Below are 15,088 nucleotides of genomic sequence, written 5' to 3' on the forward strand. Positions count from 1 at the left end.
CTGATGAAAAATTATGACCCGTGACCTGTTGAACTTTCTCCAGATTGTCAGAAATGGTAATTTTTTAATGTTTAATTTTTTGACTGTAAATGACTATTGCATGTGAATTATCACTTTAGGAACTAAACTAAGTGTTTTTAGAGTCATTTAAAAGCCTGAAATTGGTCGAAATAGAAGCTTCTGATTTGGAGAAAAAGTCCGTAAAAATGGCAATTTTGGTCACATTGAGGCTTTAAAAAGTAGTTATTCAACATGAGGCACAATCCAAATGACATGTTGAATCAATTTTTCTACAGTCCAAAAAATCAATTTTCTGATGAAAAATAATGACCCATGACCTGTCGAGCTTTCTCCAGATTGTCAGAAATGGTAGGTTTTTTTAAAGTTTAATTTTTTTACTGTAAATGACTATTGCATGTGAATTATCACTTTTGGAGCTCAAATAAGTGTGTTTAGAGTCATTTTAATGCCGGAAATTGGTAGAAATAGAAGTTTCTGAGTAGGAGAAAAAGTCTGTAAAATATCAATTTTGGTCACATTGAGGCTTTAAAAAGTAGCTCTTCAACATGAGGCACAATCCAAATGACATTTTGAATCAACTTTTCTACAGTTCAAAAAATCAATTTTCTGATGAAAAACGATGACCCGTGACCTGTCGAACTTTCTCCAGATGGTCAGAAATGGTAATTTTTTAATGTTTAAATTTTTTACTGTATTAGACTATTGCATGTGAATTATCACTTTTGGAACTAACATAAGTGTGTTTAGAGTCATTTTAATGCCTGAAATTGGTCGAAATAGAAGCTTCTGAGTAGGAGAAAAAGTCTGTAAAAATGTCAATTTTGGTCACATTGAGGCTTTAAAAAGTAGTTTTTCAACATGAGGCACAATCCAAATGACATGTTGAATCAATTTTTCTACAGTCCAAAAAATCAATTTTCTGATGAACAACGATGACCCGTGACCCGTCAAACGTTCTCCAGATGGTCAAAAATGGTAAGTTTTTTAATGTTTAATTTGTTGACTGTAAATGACTATTGCATGTGAATCATCACTTTTGGAACTGAAATAAGTGTGTTTAGAGTCATTTTCATGCCTGAAATTGGTCGGAATAGAAGCTTCTGAGTAGGAGAAAAAGTCTGTAGAAATGGCAATTTTGGTCACATTGAGACTTTAAAAAGTAGTTATTCAACATGAGGCACAATCCAAATGACATTTTGAATCAATTTTTCTACAGTCCAAAAAATCAATTATCTGATGAAAAACGATGACCCGTGTGACCTGTCGAACTTTCTCCAGATGGTCAGAAATGGTAATTTTTTAATGTTTAATTTTTTGACTGTAAATGGCTATTACGTGTGAATTATCACTTTAGGAACTAAAATAAGTGTGTTTAGAGTCATTTTAATGCCTGAAATTGGTCGAAATAGAAGCTTCTGAGTAGGAGAATAAGTCTGTAAAAATGTCAATTTTGGTCACATTGAGGCTTTAACAAGTAGTTATTCAACATGAGGCACAATCCAAATGACATTTTGAATCAATTTTTCTACAGTCCAAAAAATCAATTTTCTGATGAAAAATTATGACCCGTGACCTGTTGAACTTTCTCCAGATTGTCAGAAATGGTAATTTTTTAATGTTTAATTTTTTGACTGTAAATGACTATTGCATGTGAATTATCACTTTAGGAACTAAACTAAGTGTTTTTAGAGTCATTTAAAAGCCTGAAATTGGTCGAAATAGAAGCTTCTGATTTGGAGAAAAAGTCCGTAAAAATGGCAATTTTGGTCACATTGAGGCTTTAAAAAGTAGTTATTCAACATGAGGCACAATCCAAATGACATGTTGAATCAATTTTTCTACAGTCCAAAAAATCAATTTTCTGATGAAAAATAATGACCCATGACCTGTCGAGCTTTCTCCAGATTGTCAGAAATGGTAGGTTTTTTTAAAGTTTAATTTTTTTACTGTAAATGACTATTGCATGTGAATTATCACTTTTGGAGCTCAAATAAGTGTGTTTAGAGTCATTTTAATGCCGGAAATTGGTAGAAATAGAAGCTTCTGAGTAGGAGAAAAAGTCTGTAAAATATCAATTTTGGTCACATTGAGGCTTTAAAAAGTAGCTCTTCAACATGAGGCACAATCCAAATGACATTTTGAATCAACTTTTCTACAGTTCAAAAAATCAATTTTCTGATGAAAAACGATGACCCGTGACCTGTCGAACTTTCTCCAGATGGTCAGAAATGGTAATTTTTTAATGTTTAAATTTTTAACTGTATTAGACTATTGCATGTGAATTATCACTTTTGGAACTAACATAAGTGTGTTTAGAGTCATTTAAATGACTGAAATTGGTCGAAATAGAAGCTTCTGAGTAGGAGAAAAAGTCTGTAAAAATGTAAATTTTGGTCACATTGAGGCTTTAAAAGTAGTTCTTCAACATGAGGCAGAATCCAAATGACATTTTGAATAAATTTTTCTACAGTCCAAAAAATCAATTTTCTGATGAAAAACGATGACCCGTGACCCGTCAAAAGTTCTCCAGATAGTCAAAAATGGTAAGTTTTTTAATGTTTAATTTGTTGACTGTAAATGACTATTGCATGTGAATCATCACTTTTGGAACTGAAATAAGTGTGTTTAGAGTCATTTTCATGCCTGAAATTGGTCGGAATAGAAGCTTCTGAGTAGGAGAAAAAGTCTGTAAAAATGGCAATTTTCGTCACATTGAGACTTTAAAAAGTAGTGATTCAACATGAGGCACAATTCAAATGACATTTTGAATCAATTTTTCTACAGTCCAAAAAACCAATTTTCTGATGAAAAACGATGACCCGTGTGACCTGTCGAACTTTCTCCAGATGGTCAGAAATGGTAAATTTTTTAATGTTTAATTTTTTGACTGTAAATGACTATTGCATGTGAATTATCACTTTAGGAACTAAAATAAGTGTGTTTAGAGTCATTTTAATGCCTGAAATTGGTCGAAATAGAAGCTTCTGAGTAGGAGAAAAAGTCTGTAAAAATGTAAATTTTGGTCACATTGAGGCTTTCACAAGTAGTTATTCAACATGAGGCACAAGCCAAATGACATTTTGAATCAATTTTTCTACAGTCCAAAAAATCAATTTTCTGATGAAAAATTATGACCCGTGACCTGTTGAACTTTCTCCAGATTGTCAGAAATGGTAATTTTTTAAAGTTTAATTTCTTGACTGTAAATGACTATTGCATGTGAATTAGCACTTTTGGAACTAAAATAAGAGTGTTTAGAGTCATTTTAATGCCTGAAATTGGTCGAAATAGAAGCTTCTGAGTAGGAGAAAAAGTCTGTAAAAATGTCAATTTTGGTCACATTGAGGCTTTAAAAAGTAGTTCTTCAACATGAGGCACAATCCAAATGACATTTTGAATCAATTTTTCTACAGTCCAAAAAATCAATTTTCTGATGAAAAACGATGACCCGTGACCTGTCAAACGTTCTCCAGATGGTCAAAAATGGTAAATTTTTTAAAGTTTAATTTGTTGACTGTAAATGACTATTGCATGTGAATGATCACTTTTGGAACTGAAATAAGTGTGTTTAGAGTCATTTTCATGCCTGAAATTGGTTGGACTAAAAGCTTCTGAGTAGGAGAAAAAGTCTGTAAAAATGTCAATTTTGGTAACATTGAGGCTTTAAAACATATTTATTCAACATGAGGCACAATCCAAATGACATTTTGAATCAATTTTTTACAGTCCAAAAAATCAATTTTCTGATGAAAAATTATGACCCGTGACCTGGTGAACTTTCTCCAGATTGTCAGAAATGGTAATTTTTTAAAGTTTAATTTCTTGACTGTAAATGACTATTGCATGTGAATTATCACTTTTGGAACTAAAATAAGTGTGTTTAGAGTCATTTTAATGCCTGAAATTGGTCGAAATAGAAGCTTCTGAGTAGGAGAAAAAGTCTGTAAAAATTTAAATTTTGGTCACATTGAGGCTTTATAAAGTAGTTCTTCAACATGAGGCACAATCCAAATGACATTTTGAATCAATTTTTCTACAGTCCAAAAAATAAATTTTCTGATGAAAAACAATGACCCGTGACCCGTCAAACGTTCTCCAGATGGTCAAAAATGGTAAGTTTTTTAATGTTTAATTTGTTGACTGTAAATGACTATTGCATGTGAATCATCACTTTTGGAACTGAAATAAGTGTGTTTAGAGTCATTTTCATGCCTGAAATTGGTCGAAATAGAAGCTTCTGAGTAGGAGAATAAGTCTGTAAAAATGTCAATTTTGGTCACATTGAGACTTTAAAAAGTAGTTATTCAACATGAGGCACAATCCAAATGACATTTTGAATCAATTTTTCTAGTCCAAAAAATCAAATTTCTGATGAAAAACGATGACCCGTGTGACCTGTCGAACTTTCTCCAGATGGTCAGAAATGGTAATTTTTTAATGTTTAATTTTTTGACTGTAAATGGCTATTGCGTGTGAATTATCACTTTAGGAACTAAAATAAGTGTGTTTAGAGTCATTTTAATGCCTGAAATTGGTCGGAATAGAAGCTTCTGAGTAGGAGAAAAAGTCTGTAGAAATGGCAATTTTGGTCACATTGAGACTTTAAAAAGTAGTTATTCAACATGAGGCACAATCCAAATGACATTTTGAATCAATTTTTCTACAGTCCAAAAAATCAATTATCTGATGAAAAACGATGACCCGTGTGACCTGTCGAACTTTCTCCAGATGGTCAGAAATGGTAATTTTTTAATGTTTAATTTTTTGACTGTAAATGGCTATTACGTGTGAATTATCACTTTAGGAACTAAAATAAGTGTGTTTAGAGTCATTTTAATGCCTGAAATTGGTCGAAATAGAAGCTTCTGAGTAGGAGAATAAGTCTGTAAAAATGTCAATTTTGGTCACATTGAGGCTTTAACAAGTAGTTATTCAACATGAGGCACAATCCAAATGACATTTTGAATCAATTTTTCTACAGTCCAAAAAATCAATTTTCTGATGAAAAATTATGACCCGTGACCTGTTGAACTTTCTCCAGATTGTCAGAAATGGTAATTTTTTAATGTTTAATTTTTTGACTGTAAATGACTATTGCATGTGAATTATCACTTTAGGAACTAAACTAAGTGTTTTTAGAGTCATTTAAAAGCCTGAAATTGGTCGAAATAGAAGCTTCTGATTTGGAGAAAAAGTCCGTAAAAATGGCAATTTTGGTCACATTGAGGCTTTAAAAAGTAGTTATTCAACATGAGGCACAATCCAAATGACATGTTGAATCAATTTTTCTACAGTCCAAAAAATCAATTTTCTGATGAAAAATAATGACCCATGACCTGTCGAGCTTTCTCCAGATTGTCAGAAATGGTAGGTTTTTTTAAAGTTTAATTTTTTTACTGTAAATGACTATTGCATGTGAATTATCACTTTTGGAGCTCAAATAAGTGTGTTTAGAGTCATTTTAATGCCGGAAATTGGTAGAAATAGAAGTTTCTGAGTAGGAGAAAAAGTCTGTAAAATATCAATTTTGGTCACATTGAGGCTTTAAAAAGTAGCTCTTCAACATGAGGCACAATCCAAATGACATTTTGAATCAACTTTTCTACAGTTCAAAAAATCAATTTTCTGATGAAAAACGATGACCCGTGACCTGTCGAACTTTCTCCAGATGGTCAGAAATGGTAATTTTTTAATGTTTAAATTTTTAACTGTATTAGACTATTGCATGTGAATTATCACTTTTGGAACTAACATAAGTGTGTTTAGAGTCATTTTAATGCCTGAAATTGGTCGAAATAGAAGCTTCTGAGTAGGAGAAAAAGTCTGTAAAAATGTCAATTTTGGTCACATTGAGGCTTTAAAAAGTAGTTTTTCAACATGAGGCACAATCCAAATGACATGTTAAATCAATTTTTCTACAGTCCAAAAAATCAATTTTCTGATGAACAACGATGACCCGTGACCCGTCAAACGTTCTCCAGATGGTCAAAAATGGTAAGTTTTTTAATGTTTAATTTGTTGACTGTAAATGACTATTGCATGTGAATCATCACTTTTGGAACTGAAATAAGTGTGTTTAGAGTCATTTTCATGCCTGAAATTGGTCGGAATAGAAGCTTCTGAGTAGGAGAAAAAGTCTGTAGAAATGGCAATTTTGGTCACATTGAGACTTTAAAAAGTAGTTATTCAACATGAGGCACAATCCAAATGACATTTTGAATCAATTTTTCTACAGTCCAAAAAATCAATTATCTGATGAAAAACGATGACCCGTGTGACCTGTCGAACTTTCTCCAGATGGTCAGAAATGGTAATTTTTTAATGTTTAATTTTTTGACTGTAAATGGCTATTACGTGTGAATTATCACTTTAGGAACTAAAATAAGTGTGTTTAGAGTCATTTTAATGCCTGAAATTGGTCGAAATAGAAGCTTCTGAGTAGGAGAATAAGTCTGTAAAAATGTCAATTTTGGTCACATTGAGGCTTTAACAAGTAGTTATTCAACATGAGGCACAATCCAAATGACATTTTGAATCAATTTTTCTACAGTCCAAAAAATCAATTTTCTGATGAAAAATTATGACCCGTGACCTGTTGAACTTTCTCCAGATTGTCAGAAATGGTAATTTTTTAATGTTTAATTTTTTGACTGTAAATGACTATTGCATGTGAATTATCACTTTAGGAACTAAACTAAGTGTTTTTAGAGTCATTTAAAAGCCTGAAATTGGTCGAAATAGAAGCTTCTGATTTGGAGAAAAAGTCCGTAAAAATGGCAATTTTGGTCACATTGAGGCTTTAAAAAGTAGTTATTCAACATGAGGCACAATCCAAATGACATGTTGAATCAATTTTTCTACAGTCCAAAAAATCAATTTTCTGATGAAAAATAATGACCCATGACCTGTCGAGCTTTCTCCAGATTGTCAGAAATGGTAGGTTTTTTTAAAGTTTAATTTTTTTACTGTAAATGACTATTGCATGTGAATTATCACTTTTGGAGCTCAAATAAGTGTGTTTAGAGTCATTTTAATGCCGGAAATTGGTAGAAATAGAAGCTTCTGAGTAGGAGAAAAAGTCTGTAAAATATCAATTTTGGTCACATTGAGGCTTTAAAAAGTAGCTCTTCAACATGAGGCACAATCCAAATGACATTTTGAATCAACTTTTCTACAGTTCAAAAAATCAATTTTCTGATGAAAAACGATGACCCGTGACCTGTCGAACTTTCTCCAGATGGTCAGAAATGGTAATTTTTTAATGTTTAAATTTTTAACTGTATTAGACTATTGCATGTGAATTATCACTTTTGGAACTAACATAAGTGTGTTTAGAGTCATTTAAATGACTGAAATTGGTCGAAATAGAAGCTTCTGAGTAGGAGAAAAAGTCTGTAAAAATGTAAATTTTGGTCACATTGAGGCTTTAAAAGTAGTTCTTCAACATGAGGCAGAATCCAAATGACATTTTGAATAAATTTTTCTACAGTCCAAAAAATCAATTTTCTGATGAAAAACGATGACCCGTGACCCGTCAAAAGTTCTCCAGATAGTCAAAAATGGTAAGTTTTTTAATGTTTAATTTGTTGACTGTAAATGACTACTGCATGTGAATCATCACTTTTGGAACTGAAATAAGTGTGTTTAGAGTCATTTTCATGCCTGAAATTGGTCGGAATAGAAGCTTCTGAGTAGGAGAAAAAGTCTGTAAAAATGGCAATTTTCGTCACATTGAGACTTTAAAAAGTAGTGATTCAACATGAGGCACAATTCAAATGACATTTTGAATCAATTTTTCTACAGTCCAAAAAACCAATTTTCTGATGAAAAACGATGACCCGTGTGACCTGTCGAACTTTCTCCAGATGGTCAGAAATGGTAAATTTTTTAATGTTTAATTTTTTGACTGTAAATGACTATTGCATGTGAATTATCACTTTAGGAACTAAAATAAGTGTGTTTAGAGTCATTTTAATGCCTGATATTGGTCGAAATAGAAGCTTCTGAGTAGGAGAAAAAGTCTGTAAAAATGTAAATTTTGGTCACATTGAGGCTTTCACAAGTAGTTATTCAACATGAGGCACAAGCCAAATGACATTTTGAATCAATTTTTCTACAGTCCAAAAAATCAATTTTCTGATGAAAAATTATGACCCGTGACCTGTTGAAACTTTCTCCAGATTGTCAGAAATGGTAATTTTTTAAAGTTTAATTTCTTGACTGTAAATGACTATTGCATGTGAATTATCACTTTTGGAACTAAAATAAGTGTGTTTAGAGTCATTTTAATGCCTGAAATTGGTCAAAATGGAAGCTTCTGAGTAGGAGAAAAAGTCTGTAAAAATGTCAATTTTGGTCACATTGAGGCTTTAAAAAGTAGTTCTTCAACATGAGGCACAATCCAAATGACATTTTGAATCAATTTTTCTACACCAAAAAATCAATTTTCTGATGAAAAACGATGACCCGTGACCTGTCGAACTTTCTCCAGATGGTCAGAAATGGTAATTTTTTAATGTTTAAATTTTTTTACTGTAAATGACTATTGCATGTGAATTATCACTTTTGGAGCTAAAATAAGTGTGTTTAGAGACATTTTAATGCCTGAAATTGGTCGAAATAGAAGCTTCTGAGTAGGAGAAAAAGTCCGTAAAAATGGCAATTTTGGTCACATTGAGGCTTTAAAAAGTAGTTATTCAACACGAGGCACAATCCAAATGACAGTTTGAATAAATTTTTCTACACCAAAAAATCAATTTTCTGATGAAAAACGATGACCCGTGACCTGTCAAACGTTCTCCAGATGGTCAAAAATGGTAAATTTTTTAAAGTTTAATTTGTTGACTGTAAATGACTATTGCATGTGAATGATCACTTTTGGAACTGAAATAAGTGTGTTTAGAGTCATTTTCATGCCTGAAATTGGTTGGACTAGAAGCTTCTGAGTAGGAGAAAAAGTCTGTAAAAATGTCAATTTTGGTAACATTGAGGCTTTAAAACGTAGTTATTCAACATGAGGCACAATCCAAATGACATTTTGAATCAATTTTTCTACAGTCCAAAAAATCTATTTTCTGATGAAAAATGACGACCCTTGACCTGTCGAACTTTCTCCAGATGGTCAGAAATGGTAATTTTTTAATGTTTAAGTTTTTTGACTGTAAATGACTATTGCATGTGAATTATCACTTTTGGAACTAAAATAAGTGTGTTTAGAGTCATTTTAATGCCTCAAATTGGTCGAAATAGAAGCTTCTGAGTAGGAGAAAAAGTCTGTAAAAATGTCAATTTTGGTCACATTGAGGCTTTAAAAAGTAGTTCTTTAACATGAGGCAGAATCCAAATGACAATTTGAATCAATTTTTCTACAGTCCAAAAAATCAATTTTCTGATGAAAAACGATGACACGTTACCTGTCGAACTTTCTCCAGATTGTCAGAATGGTAGGTTTTTTTAAAGTTTAATTTTTTTACTGTAAATGACTATTGCATGTGAATTATCACTTTTGGAGCTAAAATAAGTGTGTTTAGAGTCATTTTAATGCCTGAAATTGGTCGAAATAGAAGCTTCTGAGTAGGATAAAAAGTCCGTAAAAATTGCAATTTTGGTCACATTGAGGCTTTAAAAAGTAGTTATTCAACATGAGGCACAATCCAAATGACATGTTGAATCAATTTTTCTACAGTCCAAAAAATCAATTTTCTGATGAAAAATGATGACCCATGACCTGTCGAGCTTTCTCCAGATTGTCAGAAATGGTAGGTTTTTTTAAAGTTTATGTTTTTTTACTGTAAATGACTATTGCATGTGAATTATCACTTTTGGAGCTAAAATAAGTGTGTTTAGATGCATTTTAATGCCTGAAATTGGTCAAAATAGAAGCTTCTGAGTAGGAGAAAAAGTCTGTAAAATATCAATTTTGGTCACATTGAGGCTTTAAAAAGTAGCTCTTCAACATGAGGCACAATCCAAATGACATTTTGAATCAACTTTTCTACAGTTCAAAAAATCAATTTTCTGTTGAAAAACGATGACCTGTCAAACGTTCTCCAGATGGTCAAAAATGGTAAGTTTTTTAATGTTTAACTTGTTGACTGTAAATGACTATTGCATGTGAATCATCACTTTTGGAACTGAAATAAGTGTGTTTAGAGTCATTTTCATGCCTGAAATAGGTCAGAATAGAAGCTTCTGAGTAGGAGAAAAAGTCTGTAAAAATGGCAATTTTGGTAACATTGAGGCTTTAAAAAGTAGTTCTTCAACATGAGGCAGAATCCAAATGACATTTTGAATAAATTTTTCTACAGTCCAAAAAATCAATTTTCTGATGAAAAACGATGACCCGTGACCTGTCAAAAGTTCTCCAGATAGTCAAAAATGGTAAGTTTTTTAATGTTTAATTTGTTGACTGTAAATGACTATTGCATGTGAATCATCACTTTTGGAACTGAAATAAGTGTGTTTAGAGTCATTTTCATGCCTGAAATTGGTCAGAATAGAAGCTTCTGAGTAGGAGAAAAAGTCTGTAAAAATGGCAATTTTCGTCACATTGAGACTTTAAAAAGTAGTGATTCAACATGAGGCACAATTCAAATGACATTTTGAATCAATTTTTCTACAGTCCAAAAAACCAATTTTCTGATGAAAAACGATGACCCGTGTGACCTGTCGAACTTTCTCCAGATGGTCAGAAATGGTAAATTTTTTAATGTTTAATTTTTTGACTGTAAATGACTATTGCATGTGAATTATCACTTTAGGAACTAAAATAAGTGTGTTTAGAGTCATTTTAATGCCTGAAATTGGTCGAAATAGAAGCTTCTGAGTAGGAGAAAAAGTCTGTAAAAATGTCAATTTTGGTCACATTGAGGCTTTAAAAAGTAGTTCTTCAACATGAGGCACAATCCAAATGACATTTTGAATCAATTTTTCTACAGTCCAAAAAATCAATTTTCTGATGAAAAACGATGACCCGTGACCTGTCAAACGTTCTCCAGATGGTCAAAAATGGTAAATTTTTTAAAGTTTAATTTGTTGACTGTAAATGACTATTGCATGTGAATCATCACTTTTGGAACTGAAATAAGTGTGTTTAGAGTCATTTTCATGCCTGAAATTGGTTGGACTAAAAGCTTCTGAGTAGGAGAAAAAGTCTGTAAAAATGTCAATTTTGGTAACATTGAGGCTTTAAAACATATTTATTCAACATGAGGCACAATCCAAATGACATTTTGAATCAATTTTTTACAGTCCAAAAAATCAATTTTCTGATGAAAAATTATGACCCGTGACCTGGTGAACTTTCTCCAGATTGTCAGAAATGGTAATTTTTTAAAGTTTAATTTCTTGACTGTAAATGACTATTGCATGTGAATTATCACTTTTGGAACTAAAATAAGTGTGTTTAGAGTCATTTTAATGCCTGAAATTGGTCGAAATAGAAGCTTCTGAGTAGGAGAAAAAGTCTGTAAAAATGTAAATTTTGGTCACATTGAGGCTTTATAAAGTAGTTCTTCAACATGAGGCACAATCCAAATGACATTTTGAATCAATTTTTCTACAGTCCAAAAAATAAATTTTCTGATGAAAAACAATGACCCGTGACCCGTCAAACGTTCTCCAGATGGTCAAAAATGGTAAGTTTTTTAATGTTTAATTTGTTGACTGTAAATGACTATTGCATGTGAATCATCACTTTTGGAACTGAAATAAGTGTGTTTAGAGTCATTTTCATGCCTGAAATTGGTCGGAATAGAAGCTTCTGAGTAGGAGAAAAAGTCTGTAGAAATGGCAATTTTGGTCACATTGAGACTTTAAAAAGTAGTTATTCAACATGAGGCACAATCCAAATGACATTTTGAATCAATTTTTCTAGTCCAAAAAATCAAATTTCTGATGAAAAACGATGACCCGTGTGACCTGTCGAACTTTCTCCAGATGGTCAGAAATGGTAATTTTTTAATGTTTAATTTTTTGACTGTAAATGGCTCTTGCGTGTGAATTATCACTTTAGGAACTAAAATAAGTGTGTTTAGAGTCATTTTAATGCCTGAAATTGGTCGAAATAGAAGCTTCTGAGTAGGAGAATAAGTCTGTGAAAATGTCAATTTTGGTCACATTGAGGCTTTAACAAGTAGTTATTCAACATGAGGCACAATCCAAATGACATTTTGAATCAATTTTTCTACAGTCCAAAAAATCAATTTTCTGATGAAAAACGATGACCCGTGACCCGTCAAACGTTCTCCAGATGGTCAAAAATGGTAAGTTTTTTAATGTTTAATTTGTTGACTGTAAATGACTATTGCATGTGAATCATCACTTTTGGAACTGAAATAAGTGTGTTTAGAGTCATTTTCATGCCTGAAATTGGTCGGAATAGAAGCTTCTGAGTAGGAGAAAAAGTCTGTAGAAATGGCAATTTTGGTCACATTGAGACTTTAAAAAGTAGTTATTCAACATGAGGCACAATCCAAATGACATTTTGAATCAATTTTTCTACAGTCCAAAAAATCAATTATCTGATGAAAAACGATGACCCGTGTGACCTGTCGAACTTTCTCCAGATGGTCAGAAATGGTAATTTTTTAATGTTTAATTTTTTGACTGTAAATGGCTATTACGTGTGAATTATCACTTTAGGAACTAAAATAAGTGTGTTTAGAGTCATTTTAATGCCTGAAATTGGTCGAAATAGAAGCTTCTGAGTAGGAGAATAAGTCTGTAAAAATGTCAATTTTGGTCACATTGAGGCTTTAACAAGTAGTTATTCAACATGAGGCACAATCCAAATGACATTTTGAATCAATTTTTCTACAGTCCAAAAAATCAATTTTCTGATGAAAAATTATGACCCGTGACCTGTTGAACTTTCTCCAGATTGTCAGAAATGGTAATTTTTTAATGTTTAATTTTTTGACTGTAAATGACTATTGCATGTGAATTATCACTTTAGGAACTAAACTAAGTGTTTTTAGAGTCATTTAAAAGCCTGAAATTGGTCGAAATAGAAGCTTCTGATTTGGAGAAAAAGTCCGTAAAAATGGCAATTTTGGTCACATTGAGGCTTTAAAAAGTAGTTATTCAACATGAGGCACAATCCAAATGACATGTTGAATCAATTTTTCTACAGTCCAAAAAATCAATTTTCTGATGAAAAATAATGACCCATGACCTGTCGAGCTTTCTCCAGATTGTCAGAAATGGTAGGTTTTTTTAAAGTTTAATTTTTTTACTGTAAATGACTATTGCATGTGAATTATCACTTTTGGAGCTCAAATAAGTGTGTTTAGAGTCATTTTAATGCCGGAAATTGGTAGAAATAGAAGTTTCTGAGTAGGAGAAAAAGTCTGTAAAATATCAATTTTGGTCACATTGAGGCTTTAAAAAGTAGCTCTTCAACATGAGGCACAATCCAAATGACATTTTGAATCAACTTTTCTACAGTTCAAAAAATCAATTTTCTGATGAAAAACGATGACCCGTGACCTGTCGAACTTTCTCCAGATGGTCAGAAATGGTAATTTTTTAATGTTTAAATTTTTAACTGTATTAGACTATTGCATGTGAATTATCACTTTTGGAACTAACATAAGTGTGTTTAGAGTCATTTTAATGCCTGAAATTGGTCGAAATAGAAGCTTCTGAGTAGGAGAAAAAGTCTGTAAAAATGTCAATTTTGGTCACATTGAGGCTTTAAAAAGTAGTTTTTCAACATGAGGCACAATCCAAATGACATGTTGAATCAATTTTTCTACAGTCCAAAAAATCAATTTTCTGATGAACAACGATGACCCGTGACCCGTCAAACGTTCTCCAGATGGTCAAAAATGGTAAGTTTTTTAATGTTTAATTTGTTGACTGTAAATGACTATTGCATGTGAATCATCACTTTTGGAACTGAAATAAGTGTGTTTAGAGTCATTTTCATGCCTGAAATTGGTCGGAATAGAAGCTTCTGAGTAGGAGAAAAAGTCTGTAGAAATGGCAATTTTGGTCACATTGAGACTTTAAAAAGTAGTTATTCAACATGAGGCACAATCCAAATGACATTTTGAATAAATTTTTCTACAGTCCAAAAAATCAATTTTCTGATGAAAAACGATGACCCGTGACCCGTCAAAAGTTCTCCAGATAGTCAAAAATGGTAAGTTTTTTAATGTTTAATTTGTTGACTGTAAATGACTATTGCATGTGAATCATCACTTTTGGAACTGAAATAAGTGTGTTTAGAGTCATTTTCATGCCTGAAATTGGTCGGAATAGAAGCTTCTGAGTAGGAGAAAAAGTCTGTAAAAATGGCAATTTTCGTCACATTGAGACTTTAAAAAGTAGTGATTCAACATGAGGCACAATTCAAATGACATTTTGAATCAATTTTTCTACAGTCCAAAAAACCAATTTTCTGATGAAAAACGATGACCCGTGTGACCTGTCGAACTTTCTCCAGATGGTCAGAAATGGTAAATTTTTTAATGTTTAATTTTTTGACTGTAAATGACTATTGCATGTGAATTATCACTTTAGGAACTAAAATAAGTGTGTTTAGAGTCATTTTAATGCCTGATATTGGTCGAAATAGAAGCTTCTGAGTAGGAGAAAAAGTCTGTAAAAATGTAAATTTTGGTCACATTGAGGCTTTCACAAGTAGTTATTCAACATGAGGCACAAGCCAAATGACATTTTGAATCAATTTTTCTACAGTCCAAAAAATCAATTTTCTGATGAAAAATTATGACCCGTGACCTGTTGAAACTTTCTCCAGATTGTCAGAAATGGTAATTTTTTAAAGTTTAATTTCTTGACTGTAAATGACTATTGCATGTGAATTATCACTTTTGGAACTAAAATAAGTGTGTTTAGAGTCATTTTAATGCCTGAAATTGGTCGAAATGGAAGCTTCTGAGTAGGAGAAAAAGTCTGTAAAAATGTCAATTTTGGTCACATTGAGGCTTTAAAAAGTAGTTCTTCAACATGAGGCACAATCCAAATGACATTTTGAATCAATTTTTCTACACCAAAAAATCAATTTTCTGATGAAAAACGATGACCCGTGACCTGTCGAACT

Source organism: Triturus cristatus, chromosome 9, assembly GCF_964204655.1.
Source record: "Triturus cristatus chromosome 9, aTriCri1.1, whole genome shotgun sequence".
Lineage (NCBI taxonomy): Eukaryota > Metazoa > Chordata > Amphibia > Caudata > Salamandridae > Triturus > Triturus cristatus.